This window comes from Serinus canaria, chromosome 11, assembly GCF_022539315.1.
Source record: "Serinus canaria isolate serCan28SL12 chromosome 11, serCan2020, whole genome shotgun sequence".
In the NCBI taxonomy this organism is placed as follows: domain Eukaryota; kingdom Metazoa; phylum Chordata; class Aves; order Passeriformes; family Fringillidae; genus Serinus; species Serinus canaria.
Genome location: NC_066325.1, coordinates 710,601 through 732,298, shown reverse-complemented (window position 1 = coordinate 732,298; position 21,698 = coordinate 710,601). Strand labels below are relative to the sequence as shown.

At 41.7% G+C, this 21,698-nt stretch overlaps 1 protein-coding gene across 3 annotated transcripts in view; it reads left to right on the top strand.

Moving 5' to 3' along the window:
• Positions 1–21,698, top strand: part of CDH11 (cadherin 11) — an 82,134-nt gene that overhangs the window by 30,830 nt on the left and 29,606 nt on the right. For 2 of the 3 annotated variants that reach the window (XM_050978846.1, XM_050978847.1), the window contains exons 3-4: positions 9,759–9,880; positions 11,421–11,702. The gene's annotated coding sequence lies outside the window, so the exon portion shown is untranslated. The remainder of the gene's footprint in view (positions 1–9,758; positions 9,881–11,420; positions 11,703–21,698) is intronic. The other variant, XM_050978845.1, reaches the window with a different exon arrangement.

Here is a 21,698-nt window from a genome sequence, read left to right as displayed (position 1 = left end):
CAGCCTCAGCTCAGCCGGCAGCTCGGGCAGGAAGAGCTCACATCTGCCAGCAGTGCACCCTGGAGACACTCCCAGCTAAGCTGCCCAAGGCCACCCAGAAGTCTTCAGTTATGGCCTGGAACATTCTTCCACCCCTGTCCAATTCAGTTGAAAAGTAAAAATGTTAATGCTGTGTGAGAATTAGTGCACTTATCTATTTTAGACAAGATTTTGGCAAACAGGCTTTTCTGTGCTTTTGAGGAGAGTCACATTTCTGCAGAGCTTGTTAAGTGACTCCCTTCATTATTATAAAGTTATCTTTGACTTTTATTAGTAATTAAAATCATGGAATCATAAAATTATTTAGCCTGGAAAATCCCTCCCAGCCCATGGAGTCCCAGCTGTGCCCGATGCCCACCCTGTCCCCAGCCCAGAGCCCTGAGTGCCACCTCCAGGTGCCACCTCCAGGGATGGGCACTCCAAACCTCCCTGGGCAGTTCCAAGGCCTGAGCCCCCTTTCCATGGGGAAATTCCTGCTGTGCCCACCCTGAGCCTGCCCTGGCCCAGCCTGAGGCCGTTCCCTCAGCTCCTGTCCCTGTTCCTGGGAGCACAGCCCGACCCCCCGGCTGTCCCCTCCTGGCAGGGAGTTGTGCAGAGCCACAAGGGCCCCCCTGAGCCTCCTTTGCTCCAGGCTGAGCCCCTTCCCAGCTCCCAGGGAGGTTATTTCCATGCAGTCTTCCTTTTTCTCTAGGGATGTTAACACTGGGCACTACTTGTTCAGTCCAAAAAAAAAAAAAAAGCCACTGAAACTTAGGGAGTAGCTGTGCTTCTGAAATCTGGTAAAAAAGTGGAGACAGGTTGTCAGCATTTGGCCAGTGAGGGTTTGTTGCTTTGTACGTGTTGTTTTCTGTTGGTTTTGTTTCGTTTTTGTTTTGTTGTTTTTTGGGTTTTTTTTTAATGATCCTTTTATTTTCCTAAATATATCCTCTTGTTGGTTAAATATAAATTTACCACATGATTGCCAGTGGTACCCTGGAGCTCATTTATTGTTATTTAAAGAACTGCCTACAGCACCTAGGACTATCTCCACCAGGCAATATCACTGACAGATACCAGCAGGGATTTCTCCCTAATTGTGCAGTTTCTCTGGAATATGCAGAGCACTTGCTCTGTTATTGTTTGGTTGTGTGTATTTCCACTTCACAACCATTGTTTGGAAGAAACCTCCTAAAGCAGTTGCTTGTAGCTTCTTGTAATTACACCACAGAAAATTAAAGCTTTGGGCAGTATAATGAAGAGCAGACAAATGTTAAATATTAATATTGTCAACTATTCTGGTTCATTTTGGCTGTGAACTTTGGTGCTATGAACACGTCATTACCTCCTGCAGCTGAAATACAGATATGTGCTCAAGTTACAACTCCAAGAAGAGATGGGAAGGCAGGTTAGCAAATAACAAAGTAACTCCATAAAAGATATTAGTGTATTGTAATTTCTGGAGTGATATCCTGAAATGATAGGTGGTGGAAAATCATGTCATCCTTGCTATAAATATTGCTGAAATTCTGCAAAACTCTATTAGTTGTGAGTAGGAACTGCACAGCAGGCATCAAGAAATGCTCCTAGTCCTTTCTCATCTCCCAAGTTCTTACTCACTGAGTATTTAGCTCTGTTTTTAATGGATGTTTCTTAGTGGATATTATGGATATATAAATCTAATGAATTTAATGGATATTTCTTAATTTTAATGGATATTTCTTTAAATTGTATACATATATATAATATACGTAAAAATATATGTGTCTGTATATATTATGTATACACAAATAAGTTATATAATTACAGTATCAAAATATCAGTTGCCCAGTATTGCTCAGTCCTAAAAACTGAAATTACCAGTTGAAGAGGATTTGGGGGTTGTTTTCCTTTTTGAATCAGTAATGTTTATCTTGTCTGTCTGCACTTCTTTAGGTTTTCTTTTGTCCACATTTAAAGACTGCTTCATGGACAAATTAAAGTGCTTGACATTGCCTTGTCCTTGATTGAGAAGCCAAGTGTGTAATGTCCTTTGAGGAAACACAAAAGGAGATGAGGAAAAGCCAGTGAGGAAGGACAGAGACAGAATGGCTTCTGGGTGACCTAAAATGAATTTACAATCCATTTTCCCTTCCTGCCACCCTCCCTTGATCTAGACAAGCTGTGACCTCTGGGAGTCTGGGAGGAGAATGGAATAGGAATAGGCTAAGGGATAGATTTGGTCCAGAAATAAGACTGAATGAAACTTTTTTAAAAGCCTTACAAATGTTTGAAGAGTCATTGCAGGGTTGGCAATAGGGTCCCCAGAATGAATAATGAATCTTCCTGGGCTGACAGAGATATTCAGTGAGTTGAATGAAGCTCACAGAAATTCAAAATCATCAGATCTCTGGGGTGGCTTTGAACAACTCTTTTCTTTATTTATTAATAAAAGGAAGAAGGTAGGAAAAAATGTCCCTGAGACCAAAGAATTCTCTCTCTTGAGTCTCTTGGACAGACTCTGAGCTATTCTCCTTTATGGTATCTCTGATGTCCCAGAATTATTCTTCCTTGGGTGTCTCCAGTGGACCTGGAACCAGCAGGATGATTTTGTAGAACATTTATATAAAGATTTTTCCAAAGGTTAGTTGAATTTATTTTCTGTGCTGAGTGTCCCCTACAGCTTGACTAATGGGGGCATTCAGCATATACTTCAGTGGCTCTCAATTTTTAGGTTTTCTTTTCAGGTCACTAGAAGAGATTGATAAAAGAGAGCAGAAGAAAGCCAGAGGAAAGAAATGGAGAACAGCCTCCTGAAAGATAATATAAATAGAGCCCCAAATGCTAGTGAAGACAGCCTCTGCTATGGATTTGCTCTAGAGGAAGGATCTGGCCATTCATGTTTAGTGGAAGAAAAGCACCAAAGAATAAGAAAATGGCAAGGGGAGGACGCAAACCAGAAAAAAACCCCAAAACTGGAGGGCAAATTTGCCATAAAAATCTTTCAGTGCTGACAAGCTCTCAGTCTGTGGTGTCTGACATCTGCTGCCAGTGGAAGCTGAGCTCCAGTGTGACTCAGAAGGTTTCAGAGCAGCTCTGTGTGCCTGCTGCACTGGCAGGAACTGATTTGGTATGCTCTGCATGCAGAATTTGCTTTTCTAAGAGAGAATATATATGAGCCTTTTACTGGTAGCAGCTCAAGAGCAAAGGTTTGAGATAATCTGCTAGACAACGAAATTAAAAAGTCAAGCTTTTAGAGTACAAATGAAGTGCTTTTCCCACATGTAGGTAATTTGAATTATATAGAGTGTGGTACATAGAAATATTTCTTTAAGCATTAAAAACTTGTATAATTTTTAATTCATATTTATTTACATGCATATACATCTATATAAGTGTGTATGCACAAAAAATCTGTAGCTGATTGCTGTGGATCCAAAATGCTTCCAAATTTAGATTTTAGAGGAAGCTCAGGGAAGTTGGAAACATTGAAACAGAGGGCTTGATTTATGATATTTAAAATGACAGAACACACCTGCCTGCAGGCCTCCCAATCCACTTGTATTCCTGGTACCTGGGTAGGACGGGGCTGCAGCAGCATGAGGATAATTAATACAGACTTCCCCCTCCAGGGCCCTCGTTTGCCTCCAGGCCCTTGTGACCCAAAAGCAAGAAAAAGCTGATAAAGTCATATTGTATGGGTGAGCACAGGACTGGGCACTCATGTGATTTGCAGAGGGCTTTTGGAGGGAGGTTAATTTGTTCCTTGTGAGCCCACGTGAACCTTTTCTGGGTAATTTGGCCTCAGATGGGCGAGATTTGGGCTTTAGTCTGCAGACTGTTCACATCCTGCAAAGCACCGAGATGTGGTTTTGTCTCTCATGAGAGCACACAGCTCTCGGCTCCTGAGCTCCTTTTCTGCCTGGTTTGAGCTCTCCCAGCTGGGTGTTGGGGTGGTGGGACTGGCAGAGCTGCTCTGCTCTCCTGGCTCCGTGCCTGTGCCACAGCAGTGTGGGTGCACAAGGGATGGGAGCACCGGGGAAATGTTTGGGCAGAGTTTAAAGGCAGAATAGTTCATAAGAAAGAGAAACAGGCTGTTAACCTGCTTGGAACAGAACCTTGTTTGTGTGAAACCTTCTCTGCAGCTCTCGCGTTTTGTCCTCGCGTGTGGCCTGCAAAGGCTTCCCCCTCGAGTGGAGAGGCGCTCTCCTGCTGGACAAAGGTACAGCACTGTGCAACACTGGAGTCAAATTCTGCTTTCGATCCTTATTTGATGTCAGGCTTCTTGGGTTCAGAACAGCTCCTCCAGGCCTGAGCCCCGTGTGTGGCACAGGCATTGCCTCTGCCCTGCCTCGCTGGCAGAACTGACTCAGTGCGTGCTCCTGTCTCTGCTGCTCAGCAGCGAGCACAGGGCAGGGAAAACACCTCAGCTCTAAAATCAGAGGTATTTACTCTGGCCTGCCAACAGACCTGTCACTGGGGGTGTGTGGGGGGAAGGCAGATCATCCAAATTGCTCTTCTGTCCTTTCTGCTGCAGTTGTTGCCCTTTGCTTTGTTCCATCCTTGACACCTGACCATCTTTCAGCACAAGATGGGAACCCTTACATGTCCATGTGCACACAGAGACCTTGGTTATGCTGCTGGTGTCAGCTGTGGACATTAATTAAGTGACAGCCTTAATAACCTAAATGAACTTTGAATTTGGAGCTGCTTTCAGCAGCGCAGTTGGACCAGGTGTCCTCCAGAGCCCCTTCCCATCTGAATTATCCTGGGCTGCTCTGTTGCTTGCTGACTGTGGGATTCCCATTGCTTGGCTCAGCTGCCTGGAATCAGAGGGAAAAACAGTTTCTCCTGCAAGGTGATTCCAAACATGGGCTTATTTACTTGCTAAGATAATGGCCAACACAGGACCAATTTTTACACAGCCAAGGAAAATCACCCTGGTCAAGGCCCCCAGATGTGAGTTCTCCAGAAGGGTTAAATAATCCCTGTTGTACACTGAGACTTAAACCCCAGCACAGATCCATTTTTTCATACCTAAACAGAGATTGCTCTATACAAAAATATGGTGTGGTGCTCTGGTATGTAGTAGGGCCTAGAATAAAACTCAGAGAGCTGACAGGAAGCAGATTTTGTTGAAGCTGTGTTCCTGAAATGCAAATTGCAGAAATGATCATAATAATTTCATGCAAATTATATTTATACAGATGATCCAGCTTAAGGAGAAAGGGGAGTTTGGGCAGAGCATAGCAGGGAGCAGCAAACACCAAAAACAGCATCAGGGATGTCAAGTGTAAACTTTATTTTAAGACAGAACTTATATCTACATCTTTAGAACAGTGAATTATTCAGTGAGGAGAGAAGCGAGAGAAGAAATGAGGAAGCTCTCCACCCAAACAGCAGAGATCCTCAGCTGGCATGTGGGAACTCTGAGTTTTATATGGATTAGTCCATTTTTCAGAGATGAAATGTTTTATAGTGTGCCTTTGCTCACTTTCAGCAATGAGTCCAAGGTTAAGCGACTTGTAGCAGGGCCAGACTGCAAATTCATGATAGAACCATGGAAAGCTCACATATTCCTAAACCTTTGTGACTGTGAGCTCAAACCTGCATCATTTTTATTTTAAATTACATTAGCTTCCTTTCTTTTTCTTTTTTTTTTTAATTTTACCATTATTGATGTTGTTTATTGCATACATTCTGAATATTTAATATGAGTAATCTGCTTCATAGGTTATGAATACTTGCATTTTTTTGTAGGCTTGTAATAATTAATCACAGGGGGAAAAAGCCCTTGAGTCACTCAGTCCATTGGCCTGGGCTGTGTAAAAACCTTGTTCCTGTACTGGATTTGAATAAGTAGTTTATGATCAGCAATTCAATCAAGAAGTTTTGACTTCTCCAGGTTTTAATTTAGCCATGCAGATGTCTCTGGCACTTTGAATATGATCAGCATGCTTTGCTTGAGCAATAATTTAGATTATTAGGGTTTTTCTTTAATCATTGTGTGTGGTGTCAGTTGTGTTTCCATAGGCACTTCTCCAGCAAATTGTAATCAAATACCATTTATGTGGAAACCTGAGGCAATGGAGTTCTGACTGTGTTAGAAATGCTTTTTGAAGTGTCATATTTATGGAATATTTCAGTCCCTTTCAGTCATTTCTGTGATATTTACCAGAATTTTCATTGGGCTTGAAAAGAGTCGCACAAATCCGTCACCATTTCATTTCAGAAACTCATCCCTGATGCTTTTGGATTTCCCTGTAAGTGGGACCTAAACATATGTAGTTAGAAATCCACAGTTTAAATCCTTTTATGATTGTGAGCAGTTTGTCTCTATTTCATTAAAATCTCAGATATGCTCCCAAGTTTATTTCTGGAACTGCTCTTCCAGAAATATTTAATTTTAGGGGCACAGTGGATGCAATTTTTCTCCCATTTGAGAGCTTTGTGGATTTCTAATATTTTTCATCTCTTTTAATAACAGTAATGTACCTGGGTGTTTTTTCGAAGGACAAATGAGTGTGCAGTGCATCAGGAAAAAGGAAAATGAAAATAAACAGAGGTTTGGGGTTGTTTTGGGTTTCCATGCATAAATCTCATCTTTTGCGTGCACCTCGATCCTGTCGGTTCATTCACTTTGCCAAAGGGCCCACAAAGCTGTGAATATTTATTTAGTGCTGTTTCTAATCGTTTTTCTAATAGGGAATTATTTGGGGACAATGAAAGACATTTGTAAATGAAGCAGATAAGCGCTTTGGCAGACAAGGAGTGTTTTGTCCAGCACAAGAATTCTATTGTCCACTGCTTTAGTTGTCAAGTGCCTGGGGAGCGCAGGATTTATGATGATGTTACAATGGCCCTTTCAGAGGGGACTCTAAGAAGCTGTGAGATTCCGTTCCTCTGCTTTTCAGACTCCCAAATCTTTTTGTGGTGCTAGGACAATGCCGGATTCAGCTGCTGCCCGGGCCGCTCTCCCGCCGGCATTGTGCAATAATTTCCAGGGGGACAATGGGCCGGGCTCCTGCCCGCTCCCGGCCGCTTCCCGAAGCGCTCCGCCTGGCACTGCGCATCCCTGAAGCCGCGGCTCCTTTCGCCCCAAAACCCCTTGTTAGGCCGTGTGCCTTAAACAGCCGCTGCGGCAAATCTGTTTGGAGCACTGGAACTGTTTAATGGATTTTTTTTTTTTTTTTTTAAGTTTTCTTGTAATTGTAATTGGACTTTGAAACAGCCTTCTGTAAATACGGCAGTTGGGGGGCCTTGGCTTTTCGCCCTTTGTAAGGATTATAAAGTTATTAGAACTCCTGAAGGCATGTTCAGCTGCAGAGAAAATAGGAAAATAAAAATGTTACACAGTAAGTAATAGGCATCTGATAAATGATATGGTAATATGAAGTAAATAGGTATCTGACACCTAAATATCAATTACTCAATTAAACTGTTCTGTCTGCAGTCACAAGGATGGAAATAGTCTCAAACTATGTTTTTAATGAAAATTGACCTCTAGAGGAGTTCCTCCTTGCTTGATGTTAATATGAAGATTTATTTACTTCTAATAATGGTTAATGCAACAAAAAGTATCAGTTTGTAGCCCCTGCTATTTGTTGAAATGCAGTGTGACTGCAGAATAGGGGCTGTAATTGAGTTGAAATGGTCATTTGCCATTTATTATCTTTTATTCTTTAAGATGCTGCCAGCCCAGCCCACTCTGTGGTTCCATGATTGGAGCCTTTGCTGGTGGCCAGGTGGATGCATTGGGAGAAGTTAATGGAGCTGCAGGTCAGGTGGGGACTAACAGTGTCTGTTATCAAATCTCTGACGCTTTTAAAGACAAAGGAGCTTAAAAATTTGGATGGTAGGGATATTTAAGAGGGTATTTTGAGAAGTCCTTATCCAAGCAAATTCAAATGTCTCAGGCATAAAGGAGTCTTGAGCTGCAAAGTCATCCATAAAGATATTGTTTTCTGTAAAGATATGGAACAAATTCTCAAAATGAGGGAGTTTATTCAGTTTCAATCATTCATATGAATTGTGAATTAGTTCAAAAGGGTCCTTTATTAAAAAAAAAACCTTGCAGAATGAATATATTTCAAAGTGCCATAGGTACTTCATAGCATGAATGTGGGGAGTACTTCTACCAACCAAGTGCTTTTATATTAGTGGCTCAGTCATCACACAAATCATCACTCCACAGAGCTTAACCTTAGCAGAATCCACTGTCTAGGAATGTGCTTTTATGGCATGTGTATCCCAAATTTTTGAAAAGGACTCCATGTATTTGCAGTCTTGAAGGGCCACAGAAGCCACATGGCTTTATTTCTTCCTTTGATTGAGCAAGAGTCAAATATTTTTGTGCAATACTGAATTTAGAATAGCCAGTCAATGCCTGTTTCCTTTCCAACACTTGTGCTGGGAACTCTGAAATTCCACCTGCGCTGCTGAACTGGGTGTTTTGCAACTAAAACTCGATTGGTTTAACAGGGGTGAAAAGTGGGTATAAAATGAAGGATTGATACAGATGAGGTATCATCAACAATTAAACACTACAGAAAATTACTGACTTGGATCTATCAGCCCAAATGACAGAGGCTATTTTTTAATCATTAAATAATTAGTTTGAGTAATTTTCAGTTAGTACATTTGGAGGTACTAGGGAATCTGGTTTCCTTGGCTGGAATGGATCTTAGTCCTAGAATTCAGTTAGGGCTCTTTAAGTGCCTGTCAGGGTCTCAAATGAACCTCGGGAATGCAGTGTCTGCACCAGCAGGTATCAACAGATCACACTGAGTATTTCCTTTGCATTCAGTCACATTAATTATATTTTATCTATATTTTACTTGTGTGGGGACATTGTCAGAAACACCTGGGATGATGAGGTGTGAAATGATGAAGTGTGAGGATGACTGCTCTGGGAAATTGTGACCATCCTTAATTTACCAATATAAATTCAAGACTTGTCATGAGAAATGATTCAGCAGGTTTCTTTTTGTTCCTGCTCCCTTTGTCCAGACTGACTCAACTTCCTGCCCCATTTATGAATGAATTGTAACCACTGAAATGGCTGTAGATGAACTTCTTACAGGCAGAGGCACCTCTTACTTGTTTGGGGGTTTTGTGAGTTTGTGGCTTTTTTTGGTTGTTTTGTTTTGTTTTGGGGGGGGGGGTTTGTTTAGTTTCGTTTTTTTGTTTTCTCTTATGGATATTTTTACTACTGTAGTGGCAGTTCCACTTCCTAAAATAATCTTCTCCCTTTTCCATCATAATGATAAACCCACTAATTTTCTAATATTCCTTTAGAGCACTTAGAAATGTTTAAAGCACATCTTGCTGCTTAATGGCATCTGCAGCTGTTCCTTTTTTCACTACAGTATGTCTTGTCTTGGATAACATTGCCAGAACAGATTTTTTCCATAGATAACACAAAAGGGATGTGAAAGAATTTTGATAAGGCCTCAAGCATTTTAGTTATGGGAACATTGTAGCAAAAGTCAGTCTTAAATATCCCAGGTTGGACGGGGCTGGGATGGTGGGAGGTGTCCCTGCCCATGGCAGGGGTGGCACTGGGTTGTCTTTAAGGTCCTTTCCAAACCTGGACTTCTGTGATTCTAGGTAAAAGCTATTGATTAATTATAAGTAGTATTTGGTTGCTTCTCTTTAGATTCTCTTTAGGCTGCTGTGGTAGTTTACAGGCCAGGCTTCAGTTTCCTTTTTTTATGGCCCCACCAATAGTTTGGATTTCAAATGTCCTTTTTCCTTCTTTGCAGCCAGAGCTGAAGTAGTGGCTGAGTGGCAGCAGAGGGCTGACAGGTGTCACAGCTCCTGAAGTGGCATTTCATATGTGTGGAATATGCTACATCAACTGGCAGCAGGTTTCCTGTGGGTGAAGGTAAGTCCTGCATCCGGCCCTGTGATCTCCTGAGGGATGTCAGGGGTCCATGGCTGAGACCTTGTTTCTGCAGTGTCTACAATGTTTGTGCAGTACAGGGAACATTTCTGCAGGCACTGATCCTCAGAGAGTTTAACCAGAGCTCCTGATAGCTGTCAGCTGTAGGCACAGACCATCCTTCTACCTCTGTACAGCACAGTTTGATAAGGGACATGTTTTGAATGTCTTTTGTTGAATTTCTTGTTTTAAACATCAAAGTATCACTTGAAAATTCACAGCAGTGGAGCACTGAAGAACAGAAATGTAAGAATTTTTCTGATATTTAGGTTTTCAGCTGGAAGTGATCAGTCAAACAGGTTCATTCTTTCCTTATTCTAGTGAGTGATAAATTCCTCGTTTGGACTCTTTCTCTGATATTTTGTGCAATACTGTTGAGCTCAGGATAACTGCTCAAATTGGGTTAGGAAAGTAACTTCATGGTGACTCTTAGGCTTCAGAGAAGGTGGAAAGTGTGGAAGTAAAAAACTCTGGGAAACTCTAGATGTAAAAGTAGTTGGATCTGCTGCTCTGATGCCTTGAATTTTTCAGATCCTCTGTGACTTTCAGTTGTGCTGTTGCTGCAATTCCACAGAGGTGATAATTGCTCATTTACAGGAATGTCCATTGTTTCTAAGTTTAACACAGAAACAGATTATGTGTAACAGATAATAAATATCCAAACACTGCCATTTATACAGAACCAAAGGCATGAGCCCACCTGAATCGTGTGGGATAAAAAGTACAGTGCCAGGATATAAAAGTTCTTTGTCTTGCTGACTCATTCACACTTTCTACATTCAATTCACTCAGGTCCTGCTTGACAGATGCTTAATTTCTGTGAAAATTCCTTAAATGACAATTATCTTATTTCTGTCAGCCAAATGGACCAACACTTCCACATCCTTGTGAGCAGCTTTAGGGGATGTGTGTGTGTGCTGTCCCCAGATTTGGGGAGGGGCCTGCAGCAGCCAGGCTGGATGACACCAGCAGCACTGGGCTGAATCAACTCCTGAGCAATGGCAGAGTTCAGCACGGCAGATTCGGGTCCTGTCTGAGCACAAAAGCCACATTTTGCAGTGCTCAGCTCTTGCTCAAATCCAGTTTCTCAACGGAACGATTCTAAAGAGGGCTTGGTTTGAGGACTCCCTGACTAGGTTTCAAATTCATTCCTGGGTATCAAGAAGACATAGAGAAAATATCTGAAATTAGTTCTGCATGTCTCTGCTCCATGCACAGTTACATGAATTTTCTCACCACAGTTTTGCCTCTTTTGGCATTTTCTAATATCTAGTTCATGGTTTATTTCAGGCCCCTTTCTACTCCACTTGTTCTTGACTCAGTTCCACTTCTAAACAGACTTAATATTTAGAAACTAAAGGACTATGAGGAATAAGCTTAAAGGAAAACAGCCCATCACTCTCAGTAGTGTGTGAGATAAGTGAATTTTAACTGGGTCCCTACCAAAGTTTTATCTGACAAAGTGTTGTCTTTTTTTTCATAGACTTCTTTGCATTTCAGAGTTAAAGCAAATAATTTGTGAAAGAAAGCTTCCTGCAGAGAGACTGTGGGATGTTCCCTCTGCTTGGAGTGTGAAGTGTCTCCCTGCAAAAGAGGAGGAACAAGAGCTGCTTTTGTTGATTATCATGTAAACCTGTGACTCCATATGCTTCCTAAATTCTCTTCCCTTCCTTTGAAGAATCTTTCTTAAATTACTTCCAGCTGTGCCTATTCAGGAATGCAAATTTCCTGTTACAGTATCTGGATAAGGACAAGAGTTGAAAAGGTAAAATATTCATGTTTAACTATTGTTCATGGAAAAAAGAGCAGTGGGGCAGACAGCAAGGCCCTGCTGAGCTGCTGGGGTTGTGACACAGCCTTGGCCCAGTCACTACAGAAGGTGACCAAGGAGCTACAGAAACTGGGAATGTCCTGACTGGACATTTTCTTCCTGTGCTGCTTGGATTTTCTATACTGAATTTCAAGAGAGATTGAGGATAAGCACAACAGTTACACTTCCCTATGATTATATTATTCTGTAAAGCATCCCACAGGAATAAAGAATCCTCAGGACCCCAATGTAAGAACACTCTCATAGAATCATAAAATCAAGGAATCCCAGAATGGGTTGGGCTGGGACCTAAAAGTCCCTCCAGTGCCACCCCTGCCATGGCAGGGACACCTCCCACTGTCCCAGGCTGCTCCAAGCCCCAGTATCCAACCTGGCCTGGGGCACTGCCAGGGAACAAGGGGCAGCCCCAGCTGCTCTGGGCACCCTGTGCCAGGGCCTGCCCACCCTGCCAGGGAACTATTCCTCATTCCCAATACCTGACTGAATTTCCCCTCTGGCAGTGTGAAGCCCTTGCCCCTGGCACTGCAGCTCCTGGTGCAGAGCCCCTCTCCAGCCCCTCTCTCTCCCTGCAGCCCTCTCAGATCCTGGGAGGCTGTGATGAGTTTCTCAAATGGGATGAGAAACTGAAGTTCACTTCCTAAATCTATAAGTTAGGGCTGTATAATGCATACTTTGCCTCTTTCATATGTAATATTTCATTCTTATGTAGAAAGACCATAATTGGAAAACCAGGCTGTTCACAATGCACAGAGCACATCTTGGAATGGAATTCCTCTATAGTTTTGTTTTTGCACAGATGGCACGTGGAAAGAAAATTAATTTTCCCTTGGAATCCCTGTTCTGCATGTTGAGCCCAACCGACAAGTCAGAGCAGAGTGTTCCCCCTCCAGCTGCCTCTTTTATCCTGTCTCACATCTTCTCTTTGCTTCTCTACAAATACCCACTTCTGTAGGTTTTTAAAATCCATATTTTGAATTCTCAGTGTCAGCCCACAGAAGAGACACCCAGTGTACTTGCAGGATTAGCTCACTACATGAATTTTAGGATGGATATCAGTAATCTAAATGAAGTAGACTCACATGTGAGGGCAAAAGCTTTGATTTTAGGAGGATGACACTCCAAAGTACAGGGAATCTCCAGGTGGCTCTTAAAGAAATGCCTGAGAGTGAACTATTAAGAAGACTAAGTGTCATTTCACATAGTCTGTGCAATGAGATGGAGTCTGAATTTATTACTTCTGCCTTTTTGGTTCTCTTCAAGACCCTGCTTGTGCTTTGGAAACTTTGTTAGGATAATTTTAAGACCTATTCTGGTCAAACAGATACCAAAGAAGAATGATTACTTTGTTAGAAATTACAAAGGTTTCAAAGACATCAAGTGGGGAAATACATTGACACTGTCCTGTCTCTTATGGTCTCAGTACTTACTGACATGGACATTTCAGGTTTTCCTATCTTCTTTTTAATAGAAAATTATTTTCATGTTGCCTTGAAAGAATCTTCAATGTAGAAGATTGCTGAAATGAGTGATTTGGTTTTGGAAACAATGAACATGTACCTGAGCTGAAATTCAGCTTTTTTTGTGGCAAAAAGTTTGTTCCTGGTTGAATCCTGAAACAACTGAGTCATCAGAGACTCATCCCTGCATTTTCCAGCCTTTTGGGGAATCCCGGCCATGTCTGGGCTGCAGGGTGGAGCTCTGGAGCAGAATCTGGAGCAGCCTGGCTGGGCTAAGGAATGGGGAAACTCCTGAAATTTCCCCCCCCCCCCCCCACAGGATGAGATTCCCTAAGGAATTTGCACTGCACCGAGATTGGCCAGCAGAGAAAGGGCATGAAAAGATTGATCCATTGACTGAAAAACTCCCCAAAACTCCAGTCATTTCTGGGTCAAAATAACCTCAACTACTTGGAAATTGTGCTCCAATAAAATGAACTGATAACAGTTCCACAGTTGCTTCAAAGGTGAAAAGTGGGAATTAAAAGCTATACTGGAGTATTTCTGAAACAACTTTAATTTTGTGGATAAAACTGTTGTCAGATTTAACAATAAATACATAAATATACAGTGTGTATATATACACACACCTGTATACCTATCTACATGTACCTCTGTGTGTATATATATACATATATATGTGTGTGTGTATATATATATATATATATATATATATATATATATATATATATATACACATAGTTGATCACTTTGTGTTTTAATAGTGATGGTGAGGAGGAGAATAATAGCATATTTAAAATTTAAACTATAGTGTTTCCAAGAAAAAAATACACATAGCCAGGGCTAGAAAAATAAACTCAAGAGAAAACGAAACAGCCTTTCGTTTCCTTCGTGCCTTTCTCATAGATATTACACATGAAAAGATTGCTGTGCACTCAGTCTTTCAAGGTTTCATATGCAATAAAAACTATTTGAATTCTGCTCAGATGTTAGTTTGCTGTCTCAAAAATTGACATATTATGTATACCATAAAATAAATCAAAATTTAGTGTATTTAATTATTTTGAGGTGTTTAACCCAGCCAATTATTACACTGTTAGTCACTGTTGTAGAAAAACTTCTTAAAAATATATCTTGCAGGAACACTTGCTGCTATAACCATGCAGCAGATGCAGTTTCTGTGGCTTTCCTCATCTGTATAAACACTAATAAAGACACAGAGGTAATGACTGGTAAAATCTAATGTAATGCAAAGGTCCCTCTCCATTCCTGACAGCCTGCATTTGCAAGCACTCAGTTACTTTTATTTTAAAATGGCTTTTCAATTACATTCTGCTGCTGTAGGGGAAAGCTTTTTGACAAAGGCATGACATAAACCATTTCTATTGCAGCTCCATCATAGCTTCCACAGCTAAACTAGACTGGACAGTTCATTAAAAATAAAAATTAATAGTACAAGATTGTAGGGAAACAATAACAGATTATGACTGGCCTGTGGCAGCCCACTGAATTCATTTAGTGAAATAAAAATGATTCCCTTGTCTCATAAATGAAGGCTTGTTCCAAGCTTTTAGGTGAAGTCTCTCCTTCTGTTCCTTTACAGAAAAAAGCTGTCCAGTTTCTGGTCTATGAAAGCAATACTGCAGTAATCACTGCAGGAGAATAATGTGGATTTTTGGGGATAGAAAGCACCCATTTGATAATCATTGAATATATAATAACAAACATAGCATCAAAGAGAATGGCATGGAATATAACACATGAAACAGATACCTTAAAGAAAAAAGTAACTCTCCAGGGCTGGTCGGGGCAGGAGGGACAAAATGAGAATGGAGTCAGGACTCGATTCTATTTTTTCTTATCTAAGGTAGTAACTGCTGTAGACCAGGCTAAATTTGCTAAATTCAGTGTGCCAAAGCCAAAGTGTTTGTGATTCCATAGCAGTTCTTTCAGGTCTGCTGCTGCTACCTGTCTAGCATCATGTGTGATTTCTCTCTTGCTCAAGGCTGTTCTTAAACTTGGTTTAACTTGTTCTCTAACTTGGTGCAACCAAGTCCTAAAGCCTCCCTCTAGATGGGAGTGCATATTTTCCCCAATTTCCTCGGTGTTCCATGGCTCAAATTTTCTGTATAATTCTGGTATGTGTGGCAAGCAGACAGACTCATACTTTTATGCTGTAATCCGAGTTTCATTATATTGATGCCATAAATTCCTGTCTCAGAAGATATTTCAAAGAATGTGGGCTCTGGGATGCATTACCCGTTTCTTTTGGCCAGTAGCCACAGTCTCCTAATGAATTCAATGGGATAATGGGAGAGGCCAGGAAAGGGGAAGTCTGAGCCAACATAACATTTGGAATCAAAAGCAGGACGGACCCTGAAGGGTATTTTCTGGTTCTGTTTATGAACACGATCTTCTTTGAGAAACAACAGCCTAAAATACTGAGTATTCATGGGCATGGGGTCTGACCCCCTGTACTTTTGCAGCTTTAGCCCTTCTTTTACGGGAGAGCTTGGCCATTTAGCCTCCAGCTCTCCCATCTCTCCCCACAAAACAGAAAAGCAGATTACATAACCTGCAAAGCCTGGCCACTGTCAGAGGCCTCCTGGCCATCCTGGCTGGGGTTCGTGCCATCAGGTGTATTTTGTGAACCAGGGTGTCACTGAAGCAAAATAACCAACCAAGCCAAAGGCTCTGCCTTGACCTCCTGAGATGTTCTCATACTTACTGCAGGCAGCATGTGTGACTTGCAGCACGCTGGGTAGAAGATATTCCCTATTTATTCCAGGAAACGTGCTCACACAAACAGTTAGCACTCACTAATGAGCTGTTCATCCCAAGGCTGGGAGCCAGCTGCAGCCTTCACTGCTCTGCTGTCCTGCTCATCAGCCCAAAGGGGCCACCTGTGTCTCCTGTCCCTCTCTGCCATGCGTGAGGCCCAGGAGAGAACAGCCCCATCCCAGGAACAGGCTCACCCCAAGGACAGCTCAACAAAGACTGTGCTGTGCTCTCTCCCAGTAAAGCCCCTGACCCACTGGTTATCACCCCTCTGCTGCTCCCAGCCTTAGCAGAATGACACCAGAGTTGTGTGTCCAACAAAAGGCATGGCCACTTTTCTCCTTGTAGGTTTGTAGTAATTTGATTTGTTTTATATTTAACAAATGCAGAGATAATTAATTGTTTAAGTGGGAATACGTCCCAGGGAAGAACAGAACGGTAATGACTTTTTAACAGCTGTCAAAACCACTCTCCCAAGAAGGGGCTGGGGCTCTGTTGGGTTAGGGTTATCCAGGTTCCCTCTGCTCCCCAGTGCTGTTCCCTCTGTTCCTCTGCACAGCTCACTGCCCTTTGTCCAGCTGAGTGCTTTGCTTCTGAGCAGTTGTGGGGTCACATCCAGGTCTCAGTGCAGGGTCCTTGAAGTCTCTGCCAGTTTAATCTGCTGTAGCTTGTTGAGCTCATCTAACCCAAAAGAACAGAAATTAGAAGCCAAGAATGTTCTGTTGGCCTAAATTCTAAAGAGTCTAACCAGACAATTATCAGTTCTGCCACACTGAGCTCTTTTACAAGTTATGTACCGTTAAAAGTGGTGCAGAGGACTCTCAGTCCCTGCCTTTTCCTGATGGAGAGGAACCATCAGCTGCCTCAGGCAGAGGTCTTGAGACAGGATGGGGGCAGGACCTTATCCCAGAGAACTCAGGGTTGGATCCTTCTCCCTGGACCCAGAGCCATTGTTCTGTTTCTAACATGTTATTTTTCCAGAGTCACTGTTAAGTTTGAAAACCTGCTCCTCAGGCTGCACTTTCCCCTGGGCTCTGTAGGGCACATGGCAGCTTGTGTTGCTGTGAAAGGTGATTTTCTGGGTGTTGAACATCACCCTCTGCTCCCTGTGCTGTCCCTGAGCTTTGTGCAGCTCCCAGGATGCAGTGATTCCATGGCTGAGCCCTGGAGAGCAGTTTCCAGCCCCACCATCCTCCAATTTTCAGATCTCCTCTCTCCTCCTGTGCTGTCTCCTGACTACACAAGTAGTTCACCGTGTATGGACAAGTGCATTATTATTTTTACCCTTTCATTTCAAACATGCACATAAACCCACTGTGTTACAGCACAGAGTCATTCTGAGTGAAGCAATAAGCCCAAGCGAATCAGGCAATGGCCCTTTGGTCCTTAGATAACTTCTTAGAGCCAAATAAATTAACCAAACCCAAGGCCTGGGCAGGCCAGAAGTGGTACTGATGCTGCCTAAGAATCCAGCTGGGTCCTGCTGCCTGTGCTGGCAGCTCACCCTAGCTTGGGCATGTCACCAGCTTGAGCATGTCACAAGCAACGGTGACACTGCCCTAAGGGCTTACAAAGCACTGAAATTTTAACAAGTTCACATTAGCATGTGGAAAATTATGTTTTACACTATTTATTGAAGCCCCATTATTAAATAAGCATTTAGTGAACACTCCTATTGGCAATCTCATTGTTACACCATCATTCCTGTCACGTATCATGGCTGGGTTTAGTTCAAACTGTGTTTACAAACATAATTCAAGTGCCTGGGCGTGACCTTCGTAATTATTCTTCCTGCTTATAATATGGATTTGCCATTCCTTGGGTCTGATTCTAAGCTCACTTGCTGAAGCTTAAGCCAGAAGGGGTTCACAAAATTTGCATGAAGAGTTAAAAAAAAAAAAAAAATCATGTTAAGTTTTTTATAGCAATGTTTACCCTGTCAGCCATCCATTGGAACAAGAAATATGTCTGTCTGCTCAGAAAGATGTTCCCTGTTCTTGGATGAATCCCCAGATCCAGTTTCTCCAGCTGGTGCCTGTCTGGTGCTTTATTCCCTCTGACCACTGGATTTCCAGGAAGCTATTTCTTACTGTCCTTTTGCTCACCCTTGTGAGTTTTTAAGTTGAAAACACTGTCTTTGGGTCTTCAGTGTGGTGAGAAAGTAGACGTTTAGCTTGCAGACAAGCACTGGGTCACTGTCCTTGGGTGGGATATGGTAAAGGCTCCATAAAGAAATTCAGATACTGATCCATGTGGGTTATCCCTATGCAACATTGTCTCATATACCAGAGGGATTTAAAGGAAAAGGAGGATGGGTGTTTCAGCATCACACATAAAGAAAAACATAGTCAAGGAATTAAAAGAAAATCTTTAAATGGAAATCCCCATGTTCTTTGCAATTTGAACAATACTAGCAAGCACCAGAACTTAAATTCCATGACGTCTGAGGTATCAGACTAAGCCAGAGAACAAGGTGAGAGTTAGCTAAGCTTGTTCTGAAATCAGTGCTGCTGATCAGATGAATGCCAAATCCCCACAAATAAAAGGGAATCCCTAGCAAAGGTAAAATAACTTATTCTGGAAAAAAACCCTCAAAAACTCATGAGATGCCCAATATGCTAGACCTAACAATTTTAGCCTGACTTGGAGCCAAAGCCAAAGTACAGCTAGAACACAAAGTTACACATTTGGAAACTCTGTGGAGCTGTGAAAGCCTCGTTTGCCTTCCAGAGTTCCCAGAGCAGAGAGGGGAGGCACTGGAGCTGAGGGATGGCCACACAGAACCTCCCCAGCTGCAGCAGCTCAGTCTCCAAGGGCTCCAACATGATGGATTTGGGGACTGTTCCATTTTGTGCCCTCCTCTGGATCATCAGTCCTGGGCTCTCCATCCTCTTCTTATTGTTCACCATCCACTTGCTTTAATACTGCAATTTGGCCTTCCAGTTCCCACCAGCCCTCTTGGGCTTAATACATAGAATTAAAAAGCTTTCTATTGACCCAACTTCCATTTTCTTTCTCTCTGCACTCCCAGGACTGTCAGCAGTCGTTTTAGCTCGGGGCTTACTTCAGCTGGGAAGCTGACATTTCCTTTAAAAAAGCTAAAAAGGTCCAAAGTTTTTAAGTATTCCATCCTTCTTCCAATAAATGTAGCAAGCTATTGCTAGAAACCAATGTTTCTAGAAAGATTATGTTTGGTGACAGACTCTCTCATCTCTCTTTAAACTAACAGTTCCTTTTCCAGGAAGAAAAAAAGCCAACATAATTACTCCAAGAGCAATTTATTTAATTACTGTTATGGGAGACTTCAAAGGAAATTGGTTGGATTGAAATAGTGATATCACCCTGGCAACATATTAAAAAGAACATTTTGGTAGAAAATATGCTGAATGTAAAGGCATGTTTAATGTGGAGAAAAAAATTGCCATTCCTGTTCTGGTGAATGGAACTTTTAGTATTTTTATGCGTATATTTGTACATGCATGGCATTTTTTAAATTATAAGTTTTGAATTTATTTCACTTCTATAAATGTATTTTTTTTCCTTCTACTTGCATCATTTTGAGGTCATTTCATCAAAAATTTAAATTGTTCTTGATCCAGCAGTCCTACCAAATGTTAGGTTTTCCTCTTTCTTTTCCCCAAACTCATTTTTAAGGGCACTTCAGGCATTTTCATTAATGAGAAAATTGTTGTTGACGTGGAAGGTGAAGTTTACCTGACTGGACATTGGTTCATTCTCACTCCAGTACTTTGATAATCTCCTGCTGATTAAAGAGGGCACTGCTGGTGCAAGAGGCAGAAATGAGGTTGTGTTCCAGGACCTGCAGATACATCCCAGCAGACCTGGTTATTGCACTCTTAAGGCCAAGGCTTGCCCTTGGCACCAGAGTAAAAGTGACAAAAGGTATTTATAGCCTCAAAACCCCTAATGCACTTCCAAAATACATCTAATGAAGTTGATTCATAGATTCAGCTATGAATATCACTAATCTGATTTTTTAAATGTCCATTTTTGGCCAATTTTCCACAATAAACTCTGTAAAATATCAGTTCATGTATTTAAAATTTGCCTTTTCTGCATGGTAACAATGACACCAAACATCATTCCAGCTAAAGCAAGGCACTGCCTTAAATCTGTTGTTGCTGCTGGCTCTGTCACAAAAACAGAAATGAAATGTTTTGCCACCATCATCTAATGATTAATTATAGGTCAGAAATAGTGCCAAGCTAGGTCTGGGATGGGTTTCTAACTGTTCATGTGATCAGTTAGAAAGTTGTGATGAACAGGTTTAACTCAGAATGATTTATGCTTATGAAAAATATGCTGAATCCTTTGCCTTTTTTTTTAATGGATCAGTTGACTGAAATCCAAATTTTAATTGCAAGCTGACAGCAGTCTATCTTTTTTGTGCTATTATTGTATTTATTTGTGTTTTGGTTTTATGTTTAGCATCTCATTGCGTCATCCTAGCACCTCTTGCTGGATTTTTGGGTTTGCAATAAAAAGTTGGGAATTATGCCTTAGTCCTTAGAGCCTGTGAACCCTAAAAATTCATACAATTCCTCTGATTTGTGCTCAGAGCAGATCAGGAAGCCAAAAGGAAATTGTTGTAATGAAGATGGTGTTTTCTTTGTGTTTGTGTTCTTGGGGTTTTTTAGGTTACATGGAAATATTCTATGGTGACTAATTACAGCCAGGCATCTCAGAAAAGACTCATGCAAACATTGTTTTAATTATAATCTTGTGATTTAATAGGTTGCAAATAATAATCGAAATGTGAAGATTTGGTCTGTCCAGCTGTAGCCTCCCATTAGGTATTTAAACAGTGATGGTCTCCTTTCTTAGTGGCACTGAGGCTGCTTTGGGAATGCGTTTGAATATTCTGAGGTTGTTATCTCATACTTTTGAGCCAAAATTGGTCTCCTCACACACAACCTCTGCCTAGGCAAAAATTAATTATTGATTCAATTTTTCATTCAGAAATCTCAAAGTGGCTTTTATGCTCTTTATGGAAGAAATCTGCACTAAACTGGAATAGTTAAGCAAGCTATCAAAAGAAGAACCTTCCACAGGCATGGCTAAAGGATCTGAGCTCTTCCTTCCGCAGCTCCAAGAAAGCTGAGGAAAGGAGAAGGCTTTTGATTGGTAATTCAGCTCTCACCTTTCTCTTTTTAGCAAATGTATTTGTAAAGGGAACTCTCAGTAATTCCCTAACTTGTCGAGTTTTAGAAAGATAAATGTTGCAGGGCCTGTAATGTGAACCTCTCTAAGGAGGGGAAGTCTTTCATCAGGAACTTTCCTGCGTGAGGGAGACCAAACTGAAGGGGACAAGGGGATTGAGGAGTCCAGTAGGATTAAATTCAAAGGGGAAGAATGTTTTGTAGAGGAACACACTGGCCACACAAAGACCACCCAGCATGCTTTAGTAGTCTGGCTTTTGGGCAGCACTGCTGAAGCTGCCTCTGGAAATGAAGCTGTAAGTGCAAAACCACAGACTGCATTTAGATTTCTGCTCCTGAGGGGGCTGCCAGCCTTTCAGCTAGAGGTTATGGATCCGAGCAGAAATGGATTGCTGGCTGGCATTCTGTCTGCCTTGGTTTGAGAGCTCAATAGACCTGCCTGCAATCATTAGGTTTTGATAGGTTTTTACCCTTTAATCTTGACTTTCTGTCTCATTTCTGGCACAAACCAAAGA